We start from the raw sequence: 14,126 nt of genomic DNA on the forward strand, positions 1-14,126 counted from the left end.
CGCAAGCAGCAGCCCGTACGGCCGCCATGTGCGAGCGGTATATTCTGTATGGAGTGCGCACGTGTGGGAATGGCAGAGTTAGGACCTCATCACAGGCTTCCTGAATCCAAGGACAATTGCAGGTTGGACTGGAACCATCATCCCTGAGACCTGCAGGTATAGGGTGGTATAAAAATTTAATAAATGATAAATAATAATAATCCAGGTCATGGCAATCTGGCAAGGTGCCGGATGAAAGATGAAGATGGGAGTGGGAGGATGGATTCTGCCCCAAATTCTTTTCATATCTGCTACTGTTGGGTTCATTTAGTGAGTCACACAAACCCAACAGATCAATAGCGACTCATGCAATTCACATTTTGTATGGCTGATGATGCCTTTGACATCATCTCTGGAATTGCCTTGTAATTTAAACTGGAATGTTGCCATTTGACTCTTACAGTAAAGACGTAATAGACATAAAATGAAAACCTCTTTATCTCTCTTGTGTGGGTGGGAATCCCTAAGATAAGGTAGTGCATTATCAGAAGTATGTTATAGTGATATGTGGGAAAGAAAACAGGAATCACTCTTTTTAGAAAGAGAAGCAAGCTGTAAACATCAAAACAGCAGGTCCTCCAGAACTGGATGGTTGCCCCGGTCTGACTTTAGCATAGGATGAATGCCAAACAGAAACAACCTTTAAAAGAAATGCAGCCAGGCTACCTGACAATCATATAAAACAATGGTGACAGGGAACTGCCATCGGAACTAGCGGAGGAGGCGAGGCTCCACAGCGATGCTGGAGAGGGGCCAAGCAGGGAGAGAGGCAGGTCTCCGGCTGGGGAAGAAAATCAGCGCAACACCAGGGATAGAGGGGGGCCGATGGGGAGAGCAGAGAGGGGGCTCCAGGACTCTTCGCAGGAGACCAGCGAGGAGAGCACAGGTCCTCCGCTGCCCACACCCACCCTGCGCAGAAGACTTCCGCGCAGGGAAAGTAGGCGGCGACTTGGCGTCAAAGAACTTCTTTGCTGGAAGAGGTTTAAGAAATGCCCACTGACGGATTCTGCCAACGACTGAACAGCTACGGAGTGGATGGCTGTCCAGTGTGAAATGGTTTAACCAGCCAACCTAGCCCAGAGTGGCGGCAACTTACGCACAAGCAACCCCTAAAGCCATTACAAATGGTTTTCGCACTGTCTACTTAGTAACTCTGTAGAAGCCTATCAGGGACTTCTCAAGCTGCAAATCAGATGGTGAAAGGCAGCTTGTCCGCTATTTCCATCTTTCTCCTCTTTGCAGCTGCAGGGAGTATATTGAAGAAGAAGAGTTTGGATGAAGAAGAGTTTGGATTTGATATCCCGCTTTATCACTACCCGAAGGAGTCTCAAAGCAGCTAACACTCTCCTTTTCCTTCCTCCCCCACAACAAACACTCTGTGAGGTGAGTGGGGCTGAGAGACTTCAGAGAAGTGTGACTGGCCCAAGGTCACCCAGCAGCTGCATGTGGAGGAGCGGAGACGCGAACCCAGTTCACCAGATTACGAGACTACCGCTCTTAACCACTACACCACACTGGCTCTCATGTGCAGAGTTCGTGCAGGATGATGGTGAGGATGCAGCATTCAAACCCTTCCTCTGTAACACCAGCTGTGATATCAGGCTCACAAGGCCTGAAGGTAGAAATCTGCAAGCCACTGCAGATGTAGAAGGTAACAACAGATCTTTTCCTCACCTCTGCCAGCCTTTAAAGGAAGCATGAGCCAATTCACAGAACAGCTGACAAGTGGCATTGGGTAAACCGATAAGCCCCTGGTTACATGTAAATCACTGCAAAGCCTACATTCTCAGCCACAAATCAAGGCCTCTAGGAAGCAGGGAAAACAACAGCCGGCACTTTGTTTGCTTAGCTATATTTCATACCACACTGTGGCATGAAAGCTTGCCCAAGCAGGTAGAATGGATGCTTCTCCCTGATGTGCTACCGCGGGGAGCCCAGCAGAAAAGGTTGGATGTTACTCCAGAGACAATAATCAGAGAAGCAAATGAGGTGTTCAGGGAGCAATCCACTTTCACGGGCGAGCTAGTTCAGTCAGACATGGGATGAAATTGCTCACCATCAGTGCAGAGCCACCAGCATTTCACATGATCGCTATATGAGTCTCTTTATAAATCTGTTTTATGGACTTCCGCAGTATAATACATGTGGTAGTGTAGAGCAGCCTACTGAAAACACATAGGCATGGTGCAGACAGCTGCCTGCATTTTTATGCCACCTCATGCCACCCTTCTCCCATAGTACAATGGAAAGCTGAATCTTTCTACTCCAAGCCTGAGACTCTTGCTCTCCTCACCCTGCTCATTCTCACATGTACAATACATGTACAATATGTGTCGGGCGCAACAGGAAAATAAGGGGTTCATTTAGACAAGTCCCTTTGAAAATTGCAAACACTATAAACAGCTCATTGTTCTTTTCTAACCAATGCTTTTGTTCTGCCATCAGCAACTGACTGCACTTTCTCTCTACACTTCAAAATTGCTTCTTTTGAAGCACTGCAGCCCTTTCTGCTTTCTTCAGTGGGTTTTGCCAGGCAAAATTATGTTTCTCTGTCCAACTGAAGCAACTTATCTTTGCCATTTTTGTAAGTGAAAATGGATGGGATTCTGAGTCATATTTGTTTGCGTAGTAAGATACTGGAGGAAGCAATATTTCATGCAGAAATGACCAATTTGCAGATGTGCCCACCAAAACTGGCAGTAAAGAAGCTGCCTCATAGTCGAAATGATCCCTCTAGCCATTTGCTGTCAGTCCTGACTAGCAGCCCCAATCCAAGACCTCAGATGGGAGTCTTTCCTACTATTTGTAACTTACAACTGTTTTCTCAAGGAAGCTTGAGACCTTTTACAAACACAAAGCACATACATCCTGCCTGCCCTGAGTTACCCAGGTCAGACGTTTGGGGCACTTTCGTATGGCAATCTTGGCTGCACACCCACAATACATTTAAAACCCCAAGAATCCTGAGAACTGTAGTTTGTTAAGATGCTGGGAGGGGTAAACTATAGTTCCCATGATTCTTTGGGGAAGTGCTTTGTATGTATGGTGCATGTGCTTAGTGCTGCTGATGCATTTAAGTTCTGTACAACATCCACACAATGTCATGCTCATCAAATTGCTGCCCTATATTATTTCCCCATTTAATCTGGATTTCCCATTTCCGTGGAAAATCAATGATTAGGTTTAAAAAAACCCAACAACAACACACCGAAACCTGTGGAAATGGTAAATCCAGATTAAAAGGGGATGGAGTGGGATTTTGAAGAGGATGTCATTGTGTGGACGCTGTAAAAAACTTGCATGCGTGAGCTGCACCAGCTCCACAGTAAGTGGCTGCTTATTGCACCCTCTAAGTCTTGGACTCACTGTGGACTCTGTGTTGCTCACAGGCAAGTCGATGAAGAGACAAGCACACAGGAAGGACAGCACTGTAGATTTATTGAAACATAAAGCTGCCTTTGAAAGCTGTAGCCTTCTGTTGCCTTCCTCCCTTCTCCCTCCAGAACCCCTGGAACAGGCATGGGGGATCTGTTTCACCCCAAGGGTGCGGAACCTTCTGGGAGCTCCATGCCTGTGGCAGATGTGGCCAGAGGCAAAACAGCAACAACATCCCAGCCACGCAAAAGCCAGATCCCAGCCCCTGCCTCTCTCCACACAAGAGGCACAATCATTCTTCATGAGCGTGGCCTGTGGAGAGGCTGTGTTCTGGGGCAGATAAAAGGGCGCAGAGAGCTGTGCTTGGCCTCCAGGCCTGAAGCTTCCCACACTCCTGCTGTTTCCAGTCCCTGCTCCACGTTATAAGGCTCATTATTCCTCCGCAGCCAGGGGTTGGACTAGAGGACCCTCAGGGTCCCCACCTCTACAATTCTAAGATTCTAGAAGGCTGCATACACACCATACATTGAAAGCAAGCCCCCAATAACAACGGGAACTGTAGTTTTCCCCTCACGGCACCAGAATTCCACCACTCACTAACAAACTACAGTTCCCAGGATTCTGGGGTGGGGGGATATGCCAAAAGTGCAGGCAATGTAGGTGGGGAAGGACTGTGATAGGATGGCTGGAAGCTAAAAATGCATCAGGGCCTCAGGCAGAGTCCTCCTTTTGTAGAGCAGCCTCCATGTTAGTCGACTCCTGACACTAATAGCATCTGGGTGTACAGAATGCTTCCTGCTGTTCTTCTCTGGGCAACCTGCACGCTCTGCTTTGTTCTCTTTGCAAAGTCCCCCCTTGCTTCTCAGAGAAGATGGTGGTGCCATTTAGTATTCAGTTCACACATTTTCTTTCCTGTTTTTCTCTGGACTGAAATCATTAAACCAGAATTGGCCTGTCAGTCTTCTGCGGTTTCCTCCTCTCCCTTCTGCACCCTCTTTCATCTGTCAATTCCCCTTCAATTTATTCTCCTTTTTTGTGTGTGCATGTCTCTCCACTCACCTTATATGACAGTTCACTTCTCTCTAAAGCATGAAACAGAAATCTTCCCCTTACTGTTCCCTAATTTTGCTCCTTACCTCCTTCAGTCCTGCAGGTATATCTGTCATACTGAGCAAGGAACAAGAGGTGATGGTTCTGAATTTGCTGAACATGGTGGCAGCCATTTTGTCCTGTCCGGACTCCATTTTGGGGACCAAAACTTGCTCTCAGTAAAGTAGCATGAACTGGAGTAAGTGTATTCAATGCTTCCTTCCCAGTAGACGCAGGTTCAGTTTGTCACTTGCTGGGAGCCAGTTTATGGGTTTTATCGGTCTACCTGCCTGTCCTTATGCTTAAATGCTAATTTGAGGTTTAAGAAATGGTTATTTCACTTTGGTGTGTGATGTTTTTATTATTATTTATTAAAGTTATCGATTCTGAAGGAAATCAGCCCTGAGTGCTCACTGGAAGGACAGATTGTGAAGCTGAGGCTCCAAGACTTTGGCCACCTCATGAGAAGAGAAGACTCCCTGGAAAAGACCCTGATGTTGGGAAAGATGGAGGGCACAAGGAGAAGGGGACGACAGAGGATGAGATGGTTGGACAGTGTTCTCGAAGCTACCAGCATGAGGGAGGCAGTGGAAGACAGGAGTGCCTGGCGTGCTCTGGTCCATGGGGCCATGAAGAGTCGGACATGACTAAACGACTAAACAACAACAACAAAAGTTATATGCCACCTTTCATCTGAAGAGCTCAGGCAGGTCACAACATAAAAATACAAGATAAAAACACAAAACTCATAATAAAAACTAGAACAAAATCAAAGCAACCCCCCCAACACATTTAAAAGGGTATTTACGGTAATGGACCCAAGGCCTGTTTGAAGACAACCTGGCGCCTAAAGGTGTATAATGAAAGGCATTCCACTTTACAGTGGTGTCCCGCAAGACGAATGCCTCGCAAGACGGAAAACTCGCTAGACAAAAGGGTTTTCCGTTTTTTGAGCTGCTTCGCAAGACAAATTTCCCTATGGGCTTGCTTCGCAAGACGAAAACCTCTTGCAAGTTTGTTTCCTTTTTCTTAACACCGTTAATACAGTTGCGACTTGACTTCGAGGAGCAACTCATAGAACGCAGTGTACATAGTAGCCTTTTTTGAGGTTTTTAAAGACTTTGGTGATTTTTGAAGCTTTTCCAAAACTTCTTTTGCAGCCATTTGGTAAGTTAAGCTTTTAAAACTTTTTTGGGGGGTTTTGGATTTTGGGTTGGGGTGTTTGGAATTCAAGGACTTGGTGTTGGGGAGGGGTTTGCAAGAATCTGGAAGCTTGTGTGTGTTTTTTCTGCATTTTTATGATTTTTTGTGACCATTGGGGCACTCTGCTGTTTTTTAAAAAAAATTCTGGATTTGAATTTCTGTGTGCTGGGTGGCTGGGGGAACAGTTGGGGAGGGGTTTGCAAGAATCTGGAAGCTTGTGTTTTTTTTCCTGCATTTTTATGATTTTCTGTGACCATTGGGCCACTCTGCGGTTTTTTTAAAAAAATTCTGGGTTTGAATTTTGAAATGCCCTTTACAGTATGTGTGACTTTAAAGAGCACTTAATAAACTCTTGTTGTACCAAATTTGGCTTTGTTTGGACTTTTTTTGACCATAGGAACGCATTAATTGATTTTCAATGCATTCCTATGGGATTTCGTGCTTCGCAGGATGAAAAATTCGCTACACGAAAAAATTCACGGAACGAATTAATTTCGTCTTGCGAGGCACCACTGTACTCAACTCTAACTGGCCCACATATATTATCTTACTATGAAGAAGGAATTTCAGAGTTTTAAAAAGAGATAAGGCAATGTCACCGATACTTGATGGCTGCATAGAATATAAGTGGGCCAGTGTGGTTGGAATCATTTTGGATTTGATGAAGTGAACTTTTCCTAATATACAGGTTTGTGGTGCTGCGCTTCATAAAATCCCAATGTATCCAAAAATGGAATAAAGGCATCTAGCTCAGGCCAAACTACATGTTATGTTATTCATACTTTTTTTTAGAGTATGCATGAACTGTCTGGCACCTCCAGGCAATGGCGGAGTTCCTCCGATCAGGAGGAATTTGCTCCGTGGAAATCAGGGTCTGACCGCCACGGCGAAGGCGGAGACCCACTGAAATCACAGGCGGGAGAAGCTTGTGAACCTGGGATTCGGCTGGCACCTTTTGCGCCTCCCCTACTCGCGGGGAAACCCTGATTTGGAGATCCGGAGCGAAGTGGGGTGAGCGGCGCGGTGTTTCGAACTGACTGCTTCTTTCACAGAGTGAAGCCGCATCGCTGTTGCCAGAGAGCGCTGACTTTTTCCTGTGGACAATTTGACTTCAAACAACTACCCGTGAGTAGAACGGAAAATTGGATCTTTAAATTTATTAATTTGGCATCGAAAGGGGAAGGTTTTAAACAGGAAGTCCGCCTTCCTTTTTTGTAAATAGATTGAAGCAAAGACGTTGCAAGTTAAAGCCTTGGAAAGTCTTTTGTAAAGGATTAAATCTCCATCGGTTAAAATTATTAAACCCCCCTTGGAAGCAGGAGAAGAGGGGGGAAATTTTGAACCTAGCGAGCCTGCAGGATAGAGTGAAAAATCAAATTACCACTGCTCTGAACCTGGAAACGGGCTGCCAGTAAGATTGACGTCTTGGGAGAGTTCATTGACTGTGAACAGAAAGTATGTTGACAGATGGCTAAATAAGAAAAATATATTGTTTCCATTGTCCCCTTCTGCGTTTAAAAAGGGGGAAAAGTAACTGAAAATTGAAACTAACTTTATAGTTTAAATTGTGTTTGAAAGGATTGATACAAGTGGAGACTGTTTCCCTCTAGAGGGAGCTTTTGAAACTGTTACAAGAGTGGAGCTGGGGTTTTTCCAGCTGCAAGATAAGAACTGTGAGAATCAGAGATTGACCTTGGATCTTAAGAATGTCGACAGAAGGAGCCTTAGTGACTGTATTATGTAAGATAAGCTATTTGTTGGAACAGCTCCACAAGAAGACGGATGTTATGAATACTAAACTTGAGACCTTGGGACAAAAAGTGATTAATTTGGGACAAAAAGTGATCACCAATACAGAAATTGTTCAGGATTTGACACAGGAACCTACTTTGACAGGACAAACTGGGGAGAAGACGAAGGAGAAAGTTGTTGTTGTTGAACCTAAAGTAACACAAGTGGGAGCCCCAGCCTTTCAGAGGCAAATTGAGGACTATAAGTGGAGGCCTTTTATGATTGAATATAGAAAAAGTCAGAATTTGAAGATTGGAGCCCTGCTTGGACTGGAGAAGGAAGGTTGGATAGACTCTTTCATGCAGGGATTTACTGACCTTTGGGTCCTGAATCTGGGTCAGGAGGTGATTGGAGTTGTGGGGGCCTTTGGATCTGGAGGAGCCTTGAAACATGATTTGAGATATTGTATGGACCTTGGTTCTAGCTGTGGAGAGTTGGCTGGCCTGTCGAGAGGGAATGGGGGCACGGTTGGGTCAGGGCCCCCCCGAGACCTGCTCTTCAGCATCTCCAGCATCAAAGAATATGAAGAAAAACTGCAGAAGGGACTTGGAAAAGATTTAAGAGCCTCGGACAGAGGATCACCAGGTTGATGAACTATATGGAATGGACGGAAATGACTGGCAGAATCCGAGACCATGGAGAAGAGATGGTGGAAGAAGATTGGGAAAGTTTAAAGTTTATATATAGAAATATTGTAAAATTAATGAGTGTTGGAAAATTGTTGGAATGAAACTTTATGGCTTTAGCAGAAATGTTATAAGGAGTTAAGTATAAATAAGTACTTTAGTATTAATGGAAAATAAGGTTAAAATATGTTAAGGTATTCATAATGATAAAAATAGTGAAAGATGGAAAGGAATTGCTGAAATGTAACAGAAGTGGAATACAAAAAGGGAGGTGAGAGGAGGTCGATGAAATAAGGGAATGAAAGATAGAGTAATGAAATGGTATGGTATATGTTTTTAAATTGTTGTTGTTTTGTTTTGTTTAGTTTAGTGTGTTAAGGTTGTGTTTTGTATTGCTTATATATTGTATTGTATTGTTTTTTCGTTTTTTCTTTTTTCTTTTCTCCTCTATTTTGTCTTTTTCTCTTGCCTTTTTTCTTCTTTTTTCTTTTCTTGTAAGTCTTAAAAGTAATAAAGATTATTTAAAAAAATAGATTTATTTTTAAGAAAAAGCAGCTGTAGGGCCTTGATCTGGAATCATACACTCCAAGTGACCTGTTTTAAGTGGGGCATACCGGATCACAGAAGCCTTCTGTTTGGATCCCGGAATGGTTTTTTGGTCTGGAGCTCTGGTGCAAGACACTTGCTCGAGCGCAAGTCAGCAGCGCCTTCCTGGCCGGCACTCCGGGGACGACCCTGCTGACAACTGCCAGAGCGCCTGATCGAAAGGTGTGTCTCTCCTGACATCCCATAGGAAAAGGATTTGTGTGATTTAAAATAGACATATACTGTACTGTAAACACACACACACACACACACACACACAGAGTGAAATTACTTTGAGATACTTGGAGAGTGATTCCCTGCCCCCACTTTCACAGGGCCACTCTCAGAAGGAAATGACTTGGGGGGGGGAATGAGGTGTTCCTTACCTTTTAAATACAAGTCAAAAGACAGGAGGGGGTGGAGTGAGTGTTTTACTCTTGTGCTTAAAGGCATTAAAAACTACTAGAAAGGCTTACATGCACTTTTAAAGCTTTGTTTGTAATTCTAACTTCAGCAAAATCTTCCGGGGTACCACAATAAGCTGACAGGGCAGAAGGAGGCATCTGTCTCAGAGACATGCAGCTAGAGCGTGCTCTTTTGTTTTCCATCAGTCAAATGGACCATAATAGAGCCTGATGGGCAACACTGTCACATAACCAAAGCAGCTCTGCTTTTAGGTTTGATCCAGGAAAAGCTCCTCACTGTTCACTTCCCCAGGAGGTCTGTGTAATATTTCAACAGACACTGCAAGGCTTAGGGATGGGAGATCTTCCACTTTTGGTCTCCTCAAATCTCTTTTCTGATGAGAGCAGCTTTTGCATCTCATTTGGAAACCAGGGACCCAGAGTCTGGAGGAAGAATGGGGAGGCACACAATGCCAGATGCTTGAAGTCCAGTGTGAAGTTTCCACAGTCTGTGTTGATTTGGGGAGCCGTGTCATCAGCTGGTGTTGGTCCACTGTGCTTCATGAAGTCCAGGGTCAACACAGCCGTCCACCAGGAGATTTTGGAGCACTTCATGCTTCCTTCCACAGATGAGCTTTATGGGGATGCTGACTTCATTTTCCAGCAGGACTTTGGCACCTGCCCACACTGCCAAAAGTACCAAAACCTGGTTCTATGCCCATGGGATTACTGTGCTTGATTGGCCAGCAAACTCGCCAGACCTTAACCCCATAGAGAATCTATGGGGCATTGCCAAGAGAAAGATGAGAGACATGAGACCGAGCAATGCAGAAGAGCTGAAGGCTGCTATTGAAGCTTCCTGGTCTTCCATAACACCTCAGCAGTGCCACATGCCATGCCACATTGAGGCAGTAATTGATGCAAAAGGGGCCCAAACCAAGTACTGAGTACATATGCATGCTTCTACTTCTCAGAGGTCCAATATTGCTCTATGTGCAGTCCTTGTTTTGCTGGTTTCATTTAATACTCTAATTTTCTGAGATTGTTAATTTGGGGTTTTCATCAGCTGTACGCCATGATCATCACAATTATAACAAATAAAGGCTTGACATATCTCGCTTTGCATGTCATGAGTCTATCTCATATATTAGTTTCACCTTTTAAGTTGAATTACGATATTCTAATTTTCCGAGTTTCACCTGTATATGCATATTTGTACGTATTGCTTTGCTGAAGACCTGCTCTGCAAAATCAAGAAAAGTGTGATGTTTGAAAAATGACTGCATTTCAGTTTGCATATTGTTTTGGGACGTGAGAACTAGATAGATACACCTTTAGATGTGAAATGAATTGAATTCCTCCATCCTTAGTGGGAATGTCCAGTTTGGAGGCCAGGTAGAATTCTCTGCATGCACCTCTATACTTCCATGATTGTTAAAGCATGTGGCAGACACATGGCACACAGCACCCTCTAGCTCTTTCACATACATACATGCAGTCACACACCAGACATGCAGGCATGTGTGCATGCACACCCACCCACAAAATCAACATTTCCAGACCTTTCCATTCCCTCACTAGGATCTCTAATGAGCAGGCAGAGTGATCTCTCATCTCCAGTCTGAGCGCAAAGCACCACAGCACTGAGATCAGACATGCCTGCTTTTTAGAGAAAGATCAGGGAGAGAGCTTATCTTTGATCTTAGTGCTGCTGTTGTACATAATGCTAAGATTAAAGATAAAGAGATCCATCTGCCTCCTCTTCAAGGGTAAAAGGCATCATTTCAGCTCACACCCACCACAGTGCTGGCTGGCGTGCAGGTGGGGAGGAAAGCCTCCCGGTGATCAGATGAAAAGGAGAGAAATAGTTGGGTCATCAACTTACTGATGTCCCCAACAGCCAGATCTCAGAATGACTTCATCTCACTTGATTCACTTGGATATTAAATAGCATGAGGGACATGATGTTAACTGTGCAGATCTTCGGAGGTCATTGACTTAGTCAATTTGTATGGGTCTTATGTTCAGAGTATGTCTCTTCAGTCACAAAAGTCTCTGTGAGAGGGAAAAGATCCTGGCTTTCTAAATTTATATTCATAGCAACAATATCCTTGCTCTGCTAGGGACCATTGGCTCCCTATGGCAACAGAACTATGTACTCAGCATGGAAGGAGAAATATGCTGGGGAGGGTCAATAGGACAAATACCTGTAAAAAAGCTACCTATCTCCTGAAGGATGAGGGACTCCATTAATTCCAGCAAGTTAAAGTCAGGAACACAGAGAAATGAACCTCCTACTGTTATTTATACCCATCTCCTTTACCCATGTTTTTCTCATATTTTCCTTACATCCAGGATATGATATTTCCACCTCTTCTGCCAGATGACATTCTCCTTCAAATCCCACCTTGAGTCGTTCTTCACACAATTTACCTTATATACCCCTGACTTTTGCTTACCCTGTCTCCCTTCTCCCAGTTCATTTCTACCTTGTGTAGGTTACTTTAAAGAGGAATCACCAGGACTTGCGTCACTTGATCTATAATATCATATTTCACATAGTAAGATTCTCCCCCCCCCCCACCTCCTCACTGCCCCGTCCTTGCTAACTCCTTCGCCTGCTTGGCTGGAAAGCTAGTGTGGCACTGCTGATAGCAGTCTTTGCAGAACTGTAATTATATCACAATCATAAAAGATGTGTGCCTTAATCCCTTCATGAAGGGAAGAAGAGTGGTACCTCGGGTTACAGACACTTCAGGTTACAGATGCTTCAGGTTACAGACTCCACTAACCCAGAAATAGTACCTCGGATTAAGAACTTTGCTTCAGGATGTGAACAGAAATCGTGCTCCGGCAGCGCAGTGGCAGCAGGAGGCCCCATTAGCTAAAGTGGTGCTTCAGGTTAAGAAGAATTTCAGGTTAAGAACGGACCTCCAGAACGAATTAAGTTCTTAACCCGAGGTACCACTGTACAGTGGTGCCTCGCAAGACGAAATTAATTCGTTCCGCGAATTTTTTCGCCTAGCGAATTTTTCGTCTTGCGAAGCACAAAATCCCATAGGAATGCATTGAAAATCAATTAATGCGTTCCTATGGTCAAAAAAAGTCCAAACAAAGCCAAATTTGGTACAACAAGAGTTTATTAAGTGCTCTTTAAAGTCACACATACTGTAAAGAGCATTTCAAAATTCAAACCCAGAATTTTTTTAAAAAACCGCAGAGTGGCCCAATGGTCACAGAAAATCATAAAAATGCAGGAAAAAAACCACAAGCTTCCAGATTCTTGCAAACCCCTCCCCAACTGTTCCCCCAGCCACCCAGCACACAGAAATTCAAATCCAGAATTTTTTTTAAAAAACAGCAGAGTGCCCCAATGGTCACAAAAAATCATAAAAATGCAGAAAAAACACACACAAGCTTCTAGATTCTTGCAAACCCCTCCCCAACACCAAGTCCTTGAATTCCAAATACCCCAACCCAAAATCCAAAACCCCCCAAAAAAGTTTTAAAAGCTTAACTTACCAAATGGCTGCAAAAGAAGTTTTGGAAAAGCTTCAAAAATCACCAAAGTCTTTAAAAACCTCAAAAAAGGCTACTATGTACACTGCGTTCTATGAGTTGCTCCTCGAAGTCAAGTCGCAACTGTATTAACGGTGTTAAGAAAAAGGAAACAAACTTGCAAGACGTTTTCATCTTGCGAAGCAAGCCCATAGGGAAATTCGTCTTGCGAAGCAGCTCAAAAAACGGAAAACCCTTTCGTCTAGCGAGTTTTCCGTCTTGCGAGGCATTCGTCTTGCGGGACACCACTGTATATGAATGCAAACACACACACACACACACAACCTTCCAGTTATTTCTATAATCAGATTTTCATTACAGCAACTGCCCAAAAAAGTTCAGTAAATCATGCCTCAAAGCATTTACCCTCTGAAAAATATTATCTAAATCAAAGAAAGGGGTTGGAATAGATGCTCCTTGGGGCCCTCTCAACTCTGCAATTCTATGCTTCCATGATAAGATTAAAGCCCTGCCCAAGTCCTCTAGTTAACACACTGTTTTCCCTCTCATTTGTTTTCAACACTCCCCACACTTCAAGTCTATTGACACCAAATGATTAAATGTCTATTTTTGATCCTTTTTATTCTTTACACCATCTGTGCTGTCTTTCCCCGCCCCCCTCTAAAGCCCACACTTGCTCTCTTCTCCCTTCAGACTACTTTTTAAAGCCGTGGTAAAAGCTCTGGGTATCTGCGCAAAGCAGAGCTGTCCTGCCACAGGGAGTCGGCTGCCTCAGGCAGATGGATGTTTGGGGGGGGGTGCGGCACCAGCTGCTCCCAGTACGTACGCCCAGTCTGAACCCTCTCAGCTACCTTCCTTGCACTCCCTAAGCGACACAGCTGCCTTCAGACACGGTGAAGGATGCTGTCCCTCTTGCCAGAAAACCAGAATAAGATTCAGTTGCCAGTCTGGTCAGAGGCTGTAAGTGGAAGGGAGACAGGAGCGCCATCTTGCTCTTTGCCTGAGGATGCAAAATGTCTTAAGCCAATGCTGTGCCAAAATAACCCAAACTCTGAAGAAAGAAGTTCCAGCTTCTGGTATCAGAATAAGCAATGTATGTGAATCAAACACATTTGAATATATTTGTGCTTGTTTTGGAGTCATCATTTGAAAAAGAACCTGGAATATTTTTGCTCTGAGACCAACAGACATCTTAATTTAGTATCCATAGCATGAAAAACCCAGACTCTACAATTACCAAATGACTAGGACTGCAATTGTATACCTGGGAGTAAGCCCCATTTATTTCAGTACTTGTGCATGGACATGTCTAGGCATTTGTGCTGTAAATTTTTAAAAACCATAAATTTGTATTCTGCCCTTCATTCAAAAATCAAAGCGTGCTTCACAACATAAAAATACAAAATGGCAACACTAAATACATAATAAAAACAAGCAGACAAAAACCCTTCCCACAAGCACATTTAAAAGGCCACAGGCAGTTTAATCATTCTGA

The 14,126-nt window shown here is 43.9% G+C and overlaps 1 long non-coding RNA gene across 2 annotated transcripts in view; it reads right to left on the reverse strand.

The window, feature by feature from the left end:
• The window catches only part of LOC310765897, a 30,991-nt gene extending 25,613 nt beyond the window's left edge, over window positions 1-5,378 (reverse strand). For both annotated transcript variants that reach the window (XR_014549858.1, XR_014549859.1), the window contains exon 1: window positions 4,551-5,378. This is a non-coding gene — a long non-coding RNA (uncharacterized lncRNA). The remainder of the gene's footprint in view (window positions 1-4,550) is intronic.
• Window positions 5,379-14,126: the final 8,748 nt, after the last annotated feature.

The sequence above is a fragment of the Podarcis filfolensis genome (assembly GCF_964270895.1).
Source record: "Podarcis filfolensis genome assembly, chromosome: 6".
Taxonomy (NCBI): Eukaryota; Metazoa; Chordata; class Lepidosauria; order Squamata; family Lacertidae; genus Podarcis; species Podarcis filfolensis.